Here is a 14,876-nt window from a genome sequence, read left to right on the forward strand (position 1 = left end):
TCTTGTCACTTTAATCTCGCAGATAGGAAAACTGAGGCCCAAAGGATAAGATAGATGGGTGATTTGCTGTACGTCTGAGGTGGGATTTGAACCGGGGTCTTTCTGATGAGAAAGCCTTCCCACTCTCCTTTATGTTAAGCCACCTCTGGTGAGGCTGGCCTGGAGGCCTGCGTGCAATGGCTCCGAAAGACCTGCGCTCGGGCCACCGGGACAGCGGCTGAAACAGAGACTTCCAAGAACCCTCTTCAAAGCGGCCTGAGGCATTCAGCAAGGCCCGGCATTCAGGCTGCAAAGATTTCTCCATTGTCTCCACCATCAGAGGTAAGTGACATCTTGAACGCCTCAAGAAGATTAAATAGCCCGGCTCCGTCGGAAAGCTTAAAAAAAAAAAAAAAAAGAGTGAGAGAGAGGGAGAAGAAAGGGCCCACGTTGGCTATTATAGAGCTGGTCCTTTTTTGTCGGAGAAAGCGCTTTCAAGGAGCACTATTGGAAGAAGCGGGCCCAGATAGGAAGACAATGACGGGGAGCCGGAGAGAACTCCGAGAGGAACCCGGGGCTGGGCGCCTTGAATGCGGATTACCGCGGCTCCGAGCCGCCAAAGAAAAGGGGAACCCTGGTCAGGATGAAAATGAGGAGTTACTTTTTTCCCTTCCCCTCTGCGACTCCAGTTCACTGCGCAGTAACAATGCTTGATGGGGGGCACTTGGCACGCCCCTCTTCCAGGCCATGTTGGCGCCCCATGTGGGGCCCCCGGGGAACAAGGGCGGCGCAAACCCAAACAAAGCTGATTTTAACCCAATAAACTCACCCCGCATTCTCGAATAGGAGTGACGAATGCTTGGGCTGCTGTCGCCGGCCCAGACACACGGGACAAATAAGGAGTCTGGATTTGCGGATGTTTGGATCTGTGAAACCTTCATCTTTTTAAAAGTTTTTTTTTTTTTTTTTTTTTTTTAAAGCTTTCGATGGGGAGGAAGAGCAGGGATGCTAATGGCCCTGCTGGCGACCTCAAAAGAGCTTGTTTCTAGCAGGTGATGAAGGTGCGGAATGTGAAGAGAAAGGGATCTAATTTGCTCAGTTCCTGGGAACACAATTTGCTTTTTTTTTTTTAAAAAAAAAAAAGAGGACGAACACAGTTTGCTTTTTAATCGTGCACTGTCCTAATTCACCTCCGCATGGCAGCCCTACGCATTCCCTGGTCATTTCCGTGTCTTCAGAGAGGCGCGATGATGAAACAGCTTCGGACAGCGAGATGGGAGATCTGGGTTTGGGTCTGTCACCAACTTGCTGACAATTTTTTAAGACTCACTTGGCTTCTGGAAGTTTCAGTTCTTGCTGCAATGCTTTGAGCGCTCCGTTGTTTGGAGAAGGCAGCAAGTTGGTTTCCACAGTGCACCCCACAGGACATACGGCACACAGTGGGTGCTTCGTAAATATCTGAGGGTGATTAGTGCCCCATCCTGCTTCCTTCTCCGAGAAAAACCAAGTACAATGATCAGTGCAAATCCCTCCTTTTGAAACAGCAAGTACATTTTACAAATGCGAGATAGCAGATTTAGTATTTCTCTATTTTTCCCCTGTGAAACCCAATCATCCAAAAAATATTTAGCAGTAATAAATAGTCATAGAGCCTAAGTCCCTGTCTGAAATTCAGCCTAACGAAGCTTCAAAATGATTTTCATTTACATAGGGTCTCTAGTGGTTCTCAAACCTCACACTCTGTTAAAAAGAAGCACGTGGCAGGTGTTGAAATCAGAAATGTCACAGAAACCTGAATAACGAACTTGGTGAATCCTCATTCTTTCTAGAGTGCTAAGCTCATGTCCTGCCATTTGGTACTTCCTGGGTACTGGAGTAGTGTCAGCCTTTTATATCTGGTTTTATCTTTTCACATTTGGGTTTTGCTTTGTGTGTATGTGTGTGTGTGTGTGTGTGTGTGTGAATTACTAGACTTGGCATACCTATCAGAATTTAAAGTCCCAGTGGAAAGGGGATTTGGCATCTTCAGGTGGAGAAAGGATGTTTATGTCACTTCGGAAGCCCTCCTTGGGATGTGAATGTACCTGCATGAAGCGTAACGCCTCACGCTGAGGGTCTCCTTACTGAGAACGTCTGTCTTTCTCAAGTGGAGGAGAGGAGCCTTCTTTCTCATAGCGGCTTCGTGTGGCCCCGGATGCACCCCGAATGAACTCATGGCCGGTATCAACCTCAAGCAGGAACCACGACTAGTGGAAAGGGCGGTGAGCTTTGGCGTAAGGCAGATCTGCAGCTGACACCCGCTCTGCCCTCTTTCAGCCCTGGACCCTGGAGTGAGCCACCGAGCCACTCTGGGGCTTGTTTTCCTAGCATAATAACACCAACGCTTCAGCGCTCTTGTGAAGATAATATGAGTGGGTGTCACCGAAACTCCGTGCGATGCTCAATGTCAGTAAGAGGAGTGGGTGGACCAGGCAGGGCTGCCAACAGCTTAGGCCCTGCTGGTCCAGCGTGTGGGCGGCGGAGGCTGAATCTGGCTCTGCCGCTCATGAGGTAGAGGGTCTCCCATGCATTGGACGATTCACGTGTAACATGGAAGCTTTTTTTCTGGGTGGCTGTAAGGATTTAGAGGTAACATATGGAAGGATCTTAGACCAGTGAGGGAAGTGGGAGAAAGGGAGAGATCAGCTAGAAAAGTTTGAGTGCCCTCAGTTCCGACCACATCACCTGAAAAAGACTCACTCCAGGAAACCATCGCCAGAGTGACTCTCCAGGGACGAGGAGGAGAGGAAGTTGAATATCTGAGCTTCTGCCCCTGTTCCCTCTTTCCCCTGCACCCCCACCCTCTGGGACTGCAGCTGGAATCACTTAATGGAGAAATACTCCATGCCCATTCCTAGGATGTGGTGTGACTGGGCTGTAGGAGCGCTGAGAGGTGAGTCAAGAAGGTCATTACCGTTAACATTTAAAAATGTCTCAACTTGGTGCTTGTGAGAACTTCCTTCACTTTGCTGTGGAGCATGCCCTACTTATTGGCTTTAAATTCACTGGAAGACAAACATCACCCCTTCTCCAAAACCCCGTGGCTCGTACGAGCCAAAATTTACTGCTCACTCCCGCTGCCTTGGCAGCAGGTTTACCAGCACTCTGCTTTGCTCCATGTGTCCGTTTTTAAAAAAGTTTTTTGATTAATCAAAATTTACAATGGTAAATAGTATTAGTCTTATAACTAGAGGATATTGAGCACTCATTATACAGAAATAAGCCTTGGGTTTCAAATATTTCCACTGGTGAAAATTCTCATACAAAACTTTTATGACAGTTGATGTTATGGGGGGGGGACACGTTAAATAGCAAAAACCAATATACTGTGTTTTTGGATTATTTTAATTAACAATAACAAAAAGACTCTAAACATACCGACTACAAATGGGAAAAAATGGAAGCAGCTGACTTAAAAGATTTATATTATAGATTCCATAATTTTAACACTTTATGCTAAAAATTATAGCCTGTCACTTTTCCTTTGAGCCATTGTATGATCCCTCATAGACTAATAAATACTGAAAGAGACAAATCAAAAATATTTTGAGAGACAGAAATATATCTTGCTCTTATTCTAGATCTTCAAGTAGATTCAATGAAAGGTCGATCATCCAGGAAGGTGACCCCCTTCTGTTTCCAGGTTGTGTGGACAGAGGAACAAATCCAGTGGTGGTGGTGAGAGGTTCCTTATTGCCAGGGGAGACTGGGGCTGGACCAGGGAGAACACTTGGTGGGACTCTTGGGCTGCTTGTCGATCTTCTCAGAATAGGGGGAAACACAGGGTATCCTCTTCTCAGGAACCCCCTCCTGGAACACGTCTTCAGCATCTGACCTCCAGTGGGCGGACGAAGAGGAACACCTGGGCTGGATGCTCCCCTGTCCTGTGAGATGGTTGAATCAAAGGAAGGAGAATCAAGACAAGCTCTGTCTTCTTCTTGTGGAAGATATGCTGGAAGAACTCAGGATGGAGTTGGCCAGACTGCAGGGACCCCACATAGAGCAACTGGTCAATGCTGGGCAAAGGGCTGTGTGTGTCCCACCATCAAAACTTGATGCTTCCCCTTCCTCAGGGATCTGGTTGTACAGGGGATTCCTAGTTAGGCTCCCTGCCCTTTGCCAAATGCCCCGTTTGGAACACCAAGGACAGTAGGATACTTTCCCCAACATTCACATTTTTCCTATACCAATTTTTGTGTGATATATCCATTTTCTTATTATAGTGAGGCTGCTCTCAATGAACAGAGTTCTCCCCCAATAGTGTGAACTTTTCTTTCTTGGGAAATAAGGTGGCTTTGATAATACCCAGTGATTCTCCTGCAATTTTCTGAAATGTTTTTGGCCTGAATGTTACAGGTGTACAACTCTTCCCATGCACTGTTGATGTTTTCGTCTACCTTGGAAAAGGTCTCCTTTCTCTTTTCAGCATAAATTCTCTGTAAATCAGATATGGGGTAAAAATTTCTTTTTGTTGATGCAGTCCAGGAAGGACTTGATGTTTCTGCAGGAGCTTTTGTGTGCCCCTTGGTACCTAGGGTGCTTTCTGGCTGCAGTAAAGATTTTTGGTTTGGAGAGTTCCCATGTGATCTTTAAGTGCACTGATTATTTTAGCTTTTCCATTAAACTCTGCATACATTGGATTTCTTTTTCTTGGAGAGTTTTTTGAGTAAGCATTTAACTCTGCTGCATAAGTCAGTTTCTTCCCCACTCCTCTGATCCACCTTGCATGCGATCTCCGTTAGATGCCTCCAGTGTGTCCAATTCCAAGTTCTCATGCTCCCTGTTGACCGCCACCAATAGTAGCTCAATTGCTCATCTTCAGCAAGTGTTCATGTAGAGGCTCGATCTGATTCTTTTCATTGTTAAGAGCTTGCTCCATAGACAGTTTAGGATTTTCCGAGATTTTGTTTCCCTTTAATGAGTGCATCCACTCTACCCTTCCATCTTTGAGATTCTTGTGAAAGCAGCTTTATGCTTCTAAGAAGATTGAAAGTTTCTTCCAAAGCCTCCATTAGTGCCCCTGAAGCTGTTCTCCACAACTGCTGGTGGATTTTGAAGAATGTTTTGGTTGCAGCCACTTACTGGATTTGCTCAGTTGAGTCTTTTAAGGACAGAGACTTGCTTGGTATGCTGGCCATCAGCCGAACTTGCTGTAAACATTTTGATTTAGCTCCTTCTCATGCTTTTCTATAAGAATCTATTATAAGACCGAGCAGAGAGCTGTTGCTTTCCAGCTCATTGTTCATGGTGTTCGTATTTGCTATTTCTGGTAGTTCGTTCTTGAGTCTGACTTCTAAGAGAGTTGATTTAAGGTCTCCACATTCTCTTCCCATATTGCTAAACCTCTCAAAAATGTGATGTCTTTCCTCCAGAAAGACAGAAACTCCAGCGGCCAGTTCTTTGTCTCTCCTTACAGAGTAATACATAATTTTAAGCATTAAAAACTTCCCCACAGCTGTAAAAGTCATCATCTCTCCCACAGTTTGAAGGGATCTGGGCCTGGGCTCAGCTCCCCTGGCAGCGTTGCCAGTGCCTGGCACAGGGTCTCCAGCATCAGCACCATGCAGAGCACCAAGGCCATCAGGGGACCTTCAGTGGCTCCAATGGCCTCTGCTGTACCACCTAGGTTGCCAGGACCCTGCTGGCCACAACAGATGTCAGGGCCCCATGGTGAGCATTCTGCCCAGAACCTCTTCTGTGCCTGGCAACCAGGGCAGACCCCAGTGGAGGGGGTGGACACAAAAAAGTGTCTCCCAGCCATCCTACATCCTGACACACAAGGAAAATGATCACATCACATGACCTTGGGGATATGAACTGGGCTCTGTGGGCCGGAGGGAATGACTGGTGGCTTTAGGCACCCAGGGTCCTTCCTGGTTAACACAGGAACTAGGGAGATGAATCTCTTTCTACACCTGTAACCATCCTGGGTCACTAGCCTGGAGGTTTCAAGTTGGAGCATTTGTAGGCCCTCAACACTGGCCTTTTTCTTCCTCTTTTTAAAATTGAGATGACTTTCATATAACATAGTATTTTAACTATTTGAAAGTGAACAGTTCAGTGGCATTTCGTACACTTACAATGTTGTGCAACCATCACCTTTATCTAGTTCCAAAACATTGTCATCGTTTCCAAAGGAAATCCCGTACTCACTAAGCCGATCTCCAGGGAGACTCTGGCTCCTGGATTCTGAATCCAGATTCCTGACTCCAGGGAGAGGGGCAGCAGGGGGTCTAAGCAAGGCAGGAGAGGATGTGAGGTGGGGGTGGGGGAGGCAGTGGAGGAGATGGTTCCTTTAGGAATTGCCTGGGGTCATCTGTCCAGGCTGTGGGTAAGCAATTGTTCCCACAGTCTGGGAACCAGCCTTCTGTCCGGGCTTAAAACACAGCAGACACCTGTTTCTGAGATCCCCAAGGGAACCTTCCAGACCAGCGCTCCCTTTCTGCCTGGTCATGAGTCAGGTTCTCCCTCCCTGTTATCTCTGGCACCTTCCTTAGAACTGCAGAGGCTTTTGAAATTTGAAAATTGCCTCCTAGAACCAAAGCTGTAAAAGGGTAAACTCTGGTGGGAGACAAGATGAGAAAGACAAATATGTGAACTTCCATGGGGTCACCCTGAGCACCTGCTCCATACGTCCTTGGTCCTAAAGAAAAATTTGAGAAGATAAAAGGCATACTTTCTGCAGTTGATCTGCTGACTTGCTGGGGAAGCAAGATGAGTCCCTGCCATGGGCTGAGCCCTCTTCAACGTGACTGGGGTACACAACCAAAAATAATTGCTTTAGCCTCTCTGGTACATTTTTGGAGAACTATGAACAATTTAAGATCCTAGAAAAGTCTACATGAAGGAAGGGGGTGTCGGACTGGATGATAATGATGGTTAAGAAAGCTGGCTCCTGCCATGGTGTTGGCGAGCGGTGGGACTGCGGTGACAGCGGGCTCCTAGACTGGGAGTCTGTGCCAGAGGAAACAGACTCCGAAGAGGAGGAACCAGGGCATGGAGAATCTTGCTTCCTTACTCAGGCGTTTCTCGTCTTTACATACTCGGTTTCTTCTTCTTGAAGTCCTCCTCTGCCTTCTCACTCTAAAGACTCTTAGAAGAAGTAACCTCCTTCAGGAAGTTTTCCGCAAAGATTGCCAGGCAGAGCAGGGGACCCCTGGGCTCCACAGTGCTGGCTGCATACAAGCCTGTTACCTTCCATCTATTCCTTGTCCCTCCTGCTAGACTTTGAGCTTCGTGGGGGCAGCATGGGAGCAGGGAGGGGCTCAGTAACTGGGGGTGCATCCGGGGTGCCCTGTTGCTGTGAACCATTGCCTATTAGTAAGAGGTCGTGGGGCTTGGGCTCTGATCTGTCTCAGGTGGCTGCAGGTTTAAGGGTCTGTGATGCCCTTGTTTTCCCACAGAGCTGCCCATGGCCGGGAAGCCAGGTGTGGCCCAGACTAGGGGACTGTGTTCATGTTCCGAGGGTCAGCATTCTGGATGAAGAGGAGCACACTGCGGTTGGAAAGAAGAGAGAAGGGAGAGGAGTACTGGGTGTCTGGCGGGGAGCATTAATCAGGCCAGAGGGGAGCCCTGGATGGGACTGGCAGGGAGGGGAGCTGTTTTTAGGAGGGCTGAGAGCAAAGGGCACAATGCTGATGGGGTCTGGGCCGCAGGAGGAGCAAGCATCCAGACTGGGAGCCCAGGCCAGGCCTCAGGGTGGGCCGGAAATCCCTGAGCCCGGAGTGAGTGGGGTCCCGAGGCCCCGCCCCCCGCCGGGATCAGACTCCTCATTGGCCCCTGCGAGTTTCCTGTGGGCTTCCCATCCCTCCCGCTCAAAATCCGTCAACGGCTGCTCATGGTCTGCTGGGTACAGTGGGATCTCAAAGCGGAAAGCCCAGTCCAGCTTGGTGGGTGGGGGGCAGGGTGGGTTTGCAGAGGATGAGACACGTGCGCTGAGTCTGGAGAGTCAGCAGATGTCTCCAAGGCAGTCAGCAGGGGCAGGCAGTGGAGGCTCAGGGACTCCCAGGAATCACTGGGTGCCAATGACCGTGTGCCAACCGTGGAGGAATCAAACAGCCAAGCATGGGAAGGGAGAGGCACAGATTGGGGAGGGGGTGGGTGGTTTCTAAAATCCAAAGGTCGGCAGGTAGGTAATGTGGCAAGGACTCAGGCTGGAACGGTGACAGGGGTTGGATCCCAAAGGATCTTGTATAATAAGTTCACATGGTAATAGCACACCCTGAAACTCATTTTTGTTTTCTTCTTATAGGATATTGTACCTCAAGTACAAATTTAAAAGGCAAAACCAAATTAGGATCCTTCTGTATTCAATTTTCTAGCCTCTTTTTCATTCAGCTTTACATCGTGAACATCTTCAGGTACCATCAACAAATCCTCCACGAACATTTTTGTGACTGTAGAATAGTCCATCCAAAAGATACATCAAAGTGTGTTTACCATTTCTTATTTTTGGATCTGTAAGTTGTTTTCATTTTTTAATACTGAAAACAAAGTGGTAATAAACACCCTATGCATATGTCTTTGATTTACATATCTCAGTATTTCCATAGAATTGATTCTTAGAAGAAAAATTCTTGGACACAAAGGCATGGACATTTTAAAATCTCCTGATACTTGTTGTTAAATTGTTTTCCCAAAATGTTGTGCACATTTTATACTTCCTAACCTTAGGACACCAGAAGGCCAGTCTCACAACCCTCATTGACAATGAGAATGATCATTTGGGGGAAAAAACTCTGACATTTTGAAAGGAAAAAAAAAAAGGTTAGCTACATTAATTCGATTTTCCTTGATAGTTGAAGAAAAAAAATTCAGGTGTCTATGTCTTATGCATTTCTCCTGAAATTGTTCATTTCCTTTGCCCAGTTTTTATGAGATTATTTTCCTTATAGACTTAGAAAAAGGATTTATGTTTTAAGCATGCAAACTCTTTATAGTTGCTTTAAAAATTTTCACAGTTTTATATTTATTTATTTTTTATTTCATGAATGTTGTGATTTAATATCTAGCTGCTGGCTTTTACAGGACTTAATGTCTTTAGGTTGGGTGGGGTAAGGAAGGCTAGGGGAGGGACCAAGGGCCACAGGATGGCTTGTAGGTTTCTGGCTTGGCTCAGGGAGCTCCGAGGGTGTGATGAATGGCACTGACTATGCCTGTGGTACATCCAGGTGGAGATATTGAGGAAGAACTGGGAATAACATCTGAACCTCATTCCCAAGATGGGACCCAAGAGTGTTTGTTGAAAGAATGAAGAGATAGCTGGATTTAGAGCTCAGCAGAGAGTTCTGGGAGGAGACACAAGTTCTGAGTTTGTGTTGGGGTTAGAACCAGGGTTCGAGTCTCCTGACTCCTGGTCCAGTGAGCTCCTTCCAGAGCATCAAAAGCATCTGATGGTAGTTGGGGGGAGGGAGATTTGAAGTGGTCAAATTTACGAAGCATCAAATTTTTTAACTTGTCTTTTTTTTTTTTTTTTAAATGAGCGTCTGATTGTCACACTTCTTTCCAATCTGTAATTGGCTTCTTCTTTCCCACGGGGAGGTGGGCTATGGTTTGGGTACCTCAAGCCAAATTAATCTTGGAGGCTGACACAGGAACACATCAAATGTTTGTCATAACGGATCTGTTCTCCATTTGCATTCATTAATTTAGTCTCTTCTACAACAAGTGGCATTAATATAGCATAATTGACTTTTCCATTACCCTGGATTAATTAATAGGAATCAATATGGAAGGGACATTAACAAGGTACAGAGCAATTAAAATCTTCCACAATTAGTTCCCATTGCCTTGCGTTTCTGTCGCGGAAGGAGACCAACCAGCACCCCCCCGCCAACACGTCCCCAAACCCTTCCTGTGTGAGCAGAGGTTCTGTAGTTTTGTTTTTTCTTCTTCTGCTTTGTGACTTGACAAAATCGGATAAAACCATAGTATTTAATTTTACAGCATGCCTATAATTTGGCGTCACCGGCATAAAACTGCTCCTCCACCAGGCTAAATCGTGCAGTAATGGTTTTTCCTTGGGGCTGCATCATTTTTAGAGGTATTTGTAAAGGAGGATTTGCAGCTCTGTGCGGTGAAGCCAGGAATGTGTCTGTGCAGGTTGCCAAGCGAATGTCAATCTCTTTTGTCATCCGCTGTCCTGTCGCCTCCCCCTCCTCCAGAGGCGGCTGCCGGGCGCTGGCTGGGCGCTGCAGAACCCCGGCTGGGAGCTCCGCGAGCAGGGCGCCGCCGCGCTTAGCACGCGTCCTGCCGCATCACACAGAGGCGCAGCCCCGGGGAACAGAACTGCACGCAGAGGGGATCAGCATCTGCGCTTCGTTTGCGTGCTGTCATCATCTGATAAAGTCACCCCCCCCCCCGCCACCTCGCCATGGCTTCTCCTCCGTGCTTCCCCCACACTGGGGTTACTCCTCCTGGCAATGATGGAGGGAGGGAAAGAACCGAGGTACGAAGAGGAAAGAGACCGGTCCGAGGTCTCCCAGCAATTAGGGACAGATCTTTGGGAGGAACCCGGGCCTCCTCCAGCTCAAAACTATCATTTGGAAATAAGTGCCCAGAGAGTCCATTTGCAGCCACGTCTGCATAACTAATTTGGGGTTGCAGAGCAACTTCAGAAAGCAGGGCTGATTCTGGGCTTACAAATAACTATTATTAATTTTTTTTTTTTTTGGTGCAATGCTTATGGTTGACTTTCTTACGTGTTTATTTCTTCTGTTTGATTTTTCTAGTTATTCCAAACTGTGGAATTGCGTCTTGAGGCACCAAGGCACACAGACGCGGAGAAGGCAGGCTTGAAATACCGCCTGTGCCCGCAGGCCCGTGTGTCCGGGCCTGGGCGGCCTTGGCTGGGACTGTGGGCTGAGGCCCGGCCAGCTGGCTGCTTCGGGGACGGCCAGCCCCGCTGGGGCCTCCCGGCGTTGCCTGGAAACCGTGCAACAATGCTTCCCCAGCAGCCCCGCGATGATCTTTTCTGAAGTGGCAGCCCCTTCAATTATTTTATTTCCATTATATTATGTTAATTAAATCAGCAAAAAAAAAAAAAAAAAAAAAAAAAAAAAAAAAAAAAGAACAGAGCACATGCATGTTCCGAGTGGAGTGGCTGCGAAGGGTTAATCGGTATGGCCCTGGCGGCCGGCCGCTGGGTGAGCAGAGTAGCTGGCAAAGGGCGTGAAGATGGAGTGTATTGCAGACGGCCCAGTCCCTGGTGATCCAGCTTTGTATAAGCCCCCTTGTCCTTGCTTCTGCCCATGCAGAAGGCATCCTTTGACCCTTTGAAGAGCTCCTTAGAGGTCCCAGCCAGACTTTGTAGAAACCACCATGCCCACTTAACTGGCAGCAATGAAGACCTTGTAGATACCTCGTATGACTGCTTTCAGGCAGAGGTTTTGAAAACATCAGAGTGCTTTGCTGCAATAAAATCTTACACCAAATCCTCAGAATATAAACCAGTTAACAGTGGGGCCACTTTGATTAGAGTCAGAGCTGGGGTGGGGACAATATCCCCCCGGCCCCATCTCTGATGTGGATGGAGCACAGTTTGAAAACCAGGGCTTTAAAGCCCCAGAACCATGGGTTGTATCTGGGCTGCCTGGTGCCCGACGTCTCAGGACCACACAGCCCTCCCATCTCGGTGTTCTTTTGCCTGGAGAAACGGGCGTTAGATCCCTAGGAATTTCTGAAGTTAGAAACAGGGTGCTCCAGCTTCAGTGTACCTGTTCATATAATGGACATAAAAATTCCACGTGACCTCGCAGGATCATAAACTTTAAGAACCAATCAATGCATAGTGGCTAGTTCCAGCCTGTGGTCTCACTCCTGGGAGGGCAACAGCCTTTCACTAAGGGTGTTTCTTGAAGGATGTCTTTGCTTTTTAGTAAATGCTCAGAGATTATCTCCCCTTGTCTTCTTCTACCGTGGGGTAGTGAGGCTGTGTTTCAGGCTATTATTTGACTCTGGTGCTTCTCTGCATTCCGCAGAGGCCTGTCCAAGGAGCCTGGGGACCTGCAACCTGGTTCTGGTCTTGGCCCAGACTCTCTGTGAGGTGGGAGACAGAACCTTTTCTCCCTGGCTGCTGGTTTCTTCCTCAGTCAAGCGAGGGCCCTGGCATCAGTGAGCTGGTAGATTCCCCTGCCGCTGGGGCGTCCTCTCATTCGAATACCATCAACAAAAATAGCAGTGCAATGCCTTCTGTTTAAAAGACAATGGAGCAATTGCTCTGAAGTTTATTCCCTGCTCCCTCGCGTTTTCTATATTGCAAATCTCCACCGTTTTAAAATTAAGTTGTAAATGAGATTTGAGTTTCACATCACTTACTTTCTTCTCTCTCCAAGAGAAAGAGTTGAATAACCAGTTCAAAGAAAACGTACGCATAACTGAAATTCAAAGAGGGTTGGAAAGATTTTCTTTCTCCTAATCTTGGTTACGGGGCTGACCATCTGATTAAGTTTCTCCAGGCACCCCTGTGATGGTGTGATTCTCCAGCCAACACTCTGAGTAACGTCCCCCTTGTTGACAGGGCGAAGCCCCAGGTTAGCACCAACACCATCATCATAGAAATGATGGAAAACAGTTATAAAGTGCTTACTGTGGGCCAAGCATTTCATATATATGAACTTAAAAAAATTCTTTCAGACACACTCTGAAGCTGCTATCCTTAAAAAAAATTTTTTTTAATCGAGTAATTGATTTACAATGCTGTGTTAGTTTCGGGTATACAGCATAGTCATTCAGTTTTATATATATATATATATATATATATATTCTTTTTCACATTCTTTCTCATTATAGGTCATTACAAGCTATTGAATATAGTTCCCTGCGCTGTACAGTAGGACCTTGCTGGTTAGCCATTTTATAGTAGTAGTTTGTATCTGTCAATCCCAAGCTCCTAATTTATCCCTCCCCTACTTTCCCCTTTGGTAACCATAGTTTTGTTTTTTATACCTGTGAGTCTGTTTGTCTTTTGTAAATTAGTTTATTTCTATTATTTTATAAGATTCCACATATTAATGATATCATATATTTGTCTTTCTTTGTCTGACTGTCTTCACTTGGGATGATAACCTCTAGGTCCACCCATGTTGCTGCAAATGGAATTATTTCATTCTTCTCCTGGCTGAGTAGTATTCCACTGTATATATAAACACCACATCTTCTTTATCCAATCATCCGTGAATGGACATTTAAGTTGCTTCCATGTCTTGGCTATTGTAAATAATGCTGCTATGAACATTGGGATGTATGTATCTTTTTGAATTAGAGTTCCCTCTGGATATATGCCCAGGATTGGGACTGCTGGATCACAGGGTAAGTCTATTTTAGTTTTTTGAGGAATCTCCGTCCTGTTTTCCATAATGGCTGCACCAAACTACATTCCCACCAACAGTGTAGGAGGGTTCCCTTTTCTCCACACCCTCTCCAGCATTTATTGTTTGTGAACTTCTTAATGATGGCCATTCTGACCTGTATGAGGTGGTACCTCATTGTAGTTTTGATTTGTATTTCTCTGATAAATTAGCAATATTGAACATCTTTTCATGTGCCTATTGGCCATCTATATGTCATCTTTGGAGAAATCTCTATTTAGGTCTTCTGCCCATTTTTCATATTGGGTTGTTTGCTTTTATGTTGCTGAGTTGTATGAGTGAAGCTGATATTCTTATACCCAGTTTACTGATCAGAAAACTGAGGCACAGATAGGTTAAGTGACTCACTTGAGGTTTTACAGCTGGTAAGTGATGGACCAGGATTCCAGCCTGACCTGTCTGCTTCCAAAGTTTGTTGCTCTTAATCCTTGCTCTGGACTTCTGTATAACCTCTGGTTCGGAAAGGAGAGCCTGAAAGTTCTTCTGGTCAAACCTCCTTTGTGATGCTCAAATCCGCAAGCCTGTCTGACTGGTGGTTGTCCAGGTTGGTGATATTCCTGGTGATGGGGAATTTCTTCCCTTTGAGGGCAATAGGTCATTTATTCACTCGACAAACATGGATAGTCCCCATCTGAGTGTCAGGCCTTGTGCTCAGTGCTGGGCCATACAGATTAATATGTCATAGTTTCTTCTCCTGGGGGACTAAGACCAGAGCCCAATTTATTGATCCTTCAACAGCTCTGGTTCCTAGAAAGCTCCGCTTTTACTGAACTGGAAAAGATCTCCCTGTAACTAACTGGATCATATAATTATTATCCAAACCAGGATGCTGTTGAGAGGGAGTAGAGTCTCTTATAACAATTATGTTCAGGTGACAGGCATAAACTGGGCCTGTCTCCGGAAAAGAGGGACGCACACCCTTAACCTACAATTCATACCCTGTGCCTGGGCGGAATCCAGGCTCACTCTCAAGACACCAGCCTTTCTGATGTTTGGAGACTGATGTCTGGCTGGCCCTGAGCTGCCTCTTCTCCAGCACATGCCCAGTCCTCACAGGAGTCCTCATCTCCTTAGTTTGCAGCCCTGCCTTGGCTTTCTTGCTTTCTGAGCTCATTTGAGATTCTGAGTTTGGCTTTCCAGTCCTGCCCTGATTTGGCCTTCCTTCCTTCGGGAGGAGAGCAAGCAGAGGTCGGCAGTGGAGGAGGAATGAAGCAGCCTGAATGTTTACCAGACATATTTTGAAAGCCTGGGATTCAGACAAAAAAGTGGAGAACAGAGGTGAGAGCAATGTCAGGGTGGCTCTGCGGTGGACTGGGAGGGGGGCAGGGCTTAGAAATCCAAGACAAAACAGTTTGGGGAGAAAGGTTAGAAAAGTATGTTTCATTGGTATTTCTCAGGCTTAGAAAACTTTGGACAAACTTATTTGAGATCTCGTAACCTGTCAGCCTGGATACCATGCATCTCTGTTGATCACTCAGTCAGTCAACAAAC

This window comes from Camelus bactrianus, chromosome 15 (assembly GCF_048773025.1).
Source record: "Camelus bactrianus isolate YW-2024 breed Bactrian camel chromosome 15, ASM4877302v1, whole genome shotgun sequence".
NCBI lineage: Eukaryota > Metazoa > Chordata > Mammalia > Artiodactyla > Camelidae > Camelus > Camelus bactrianus.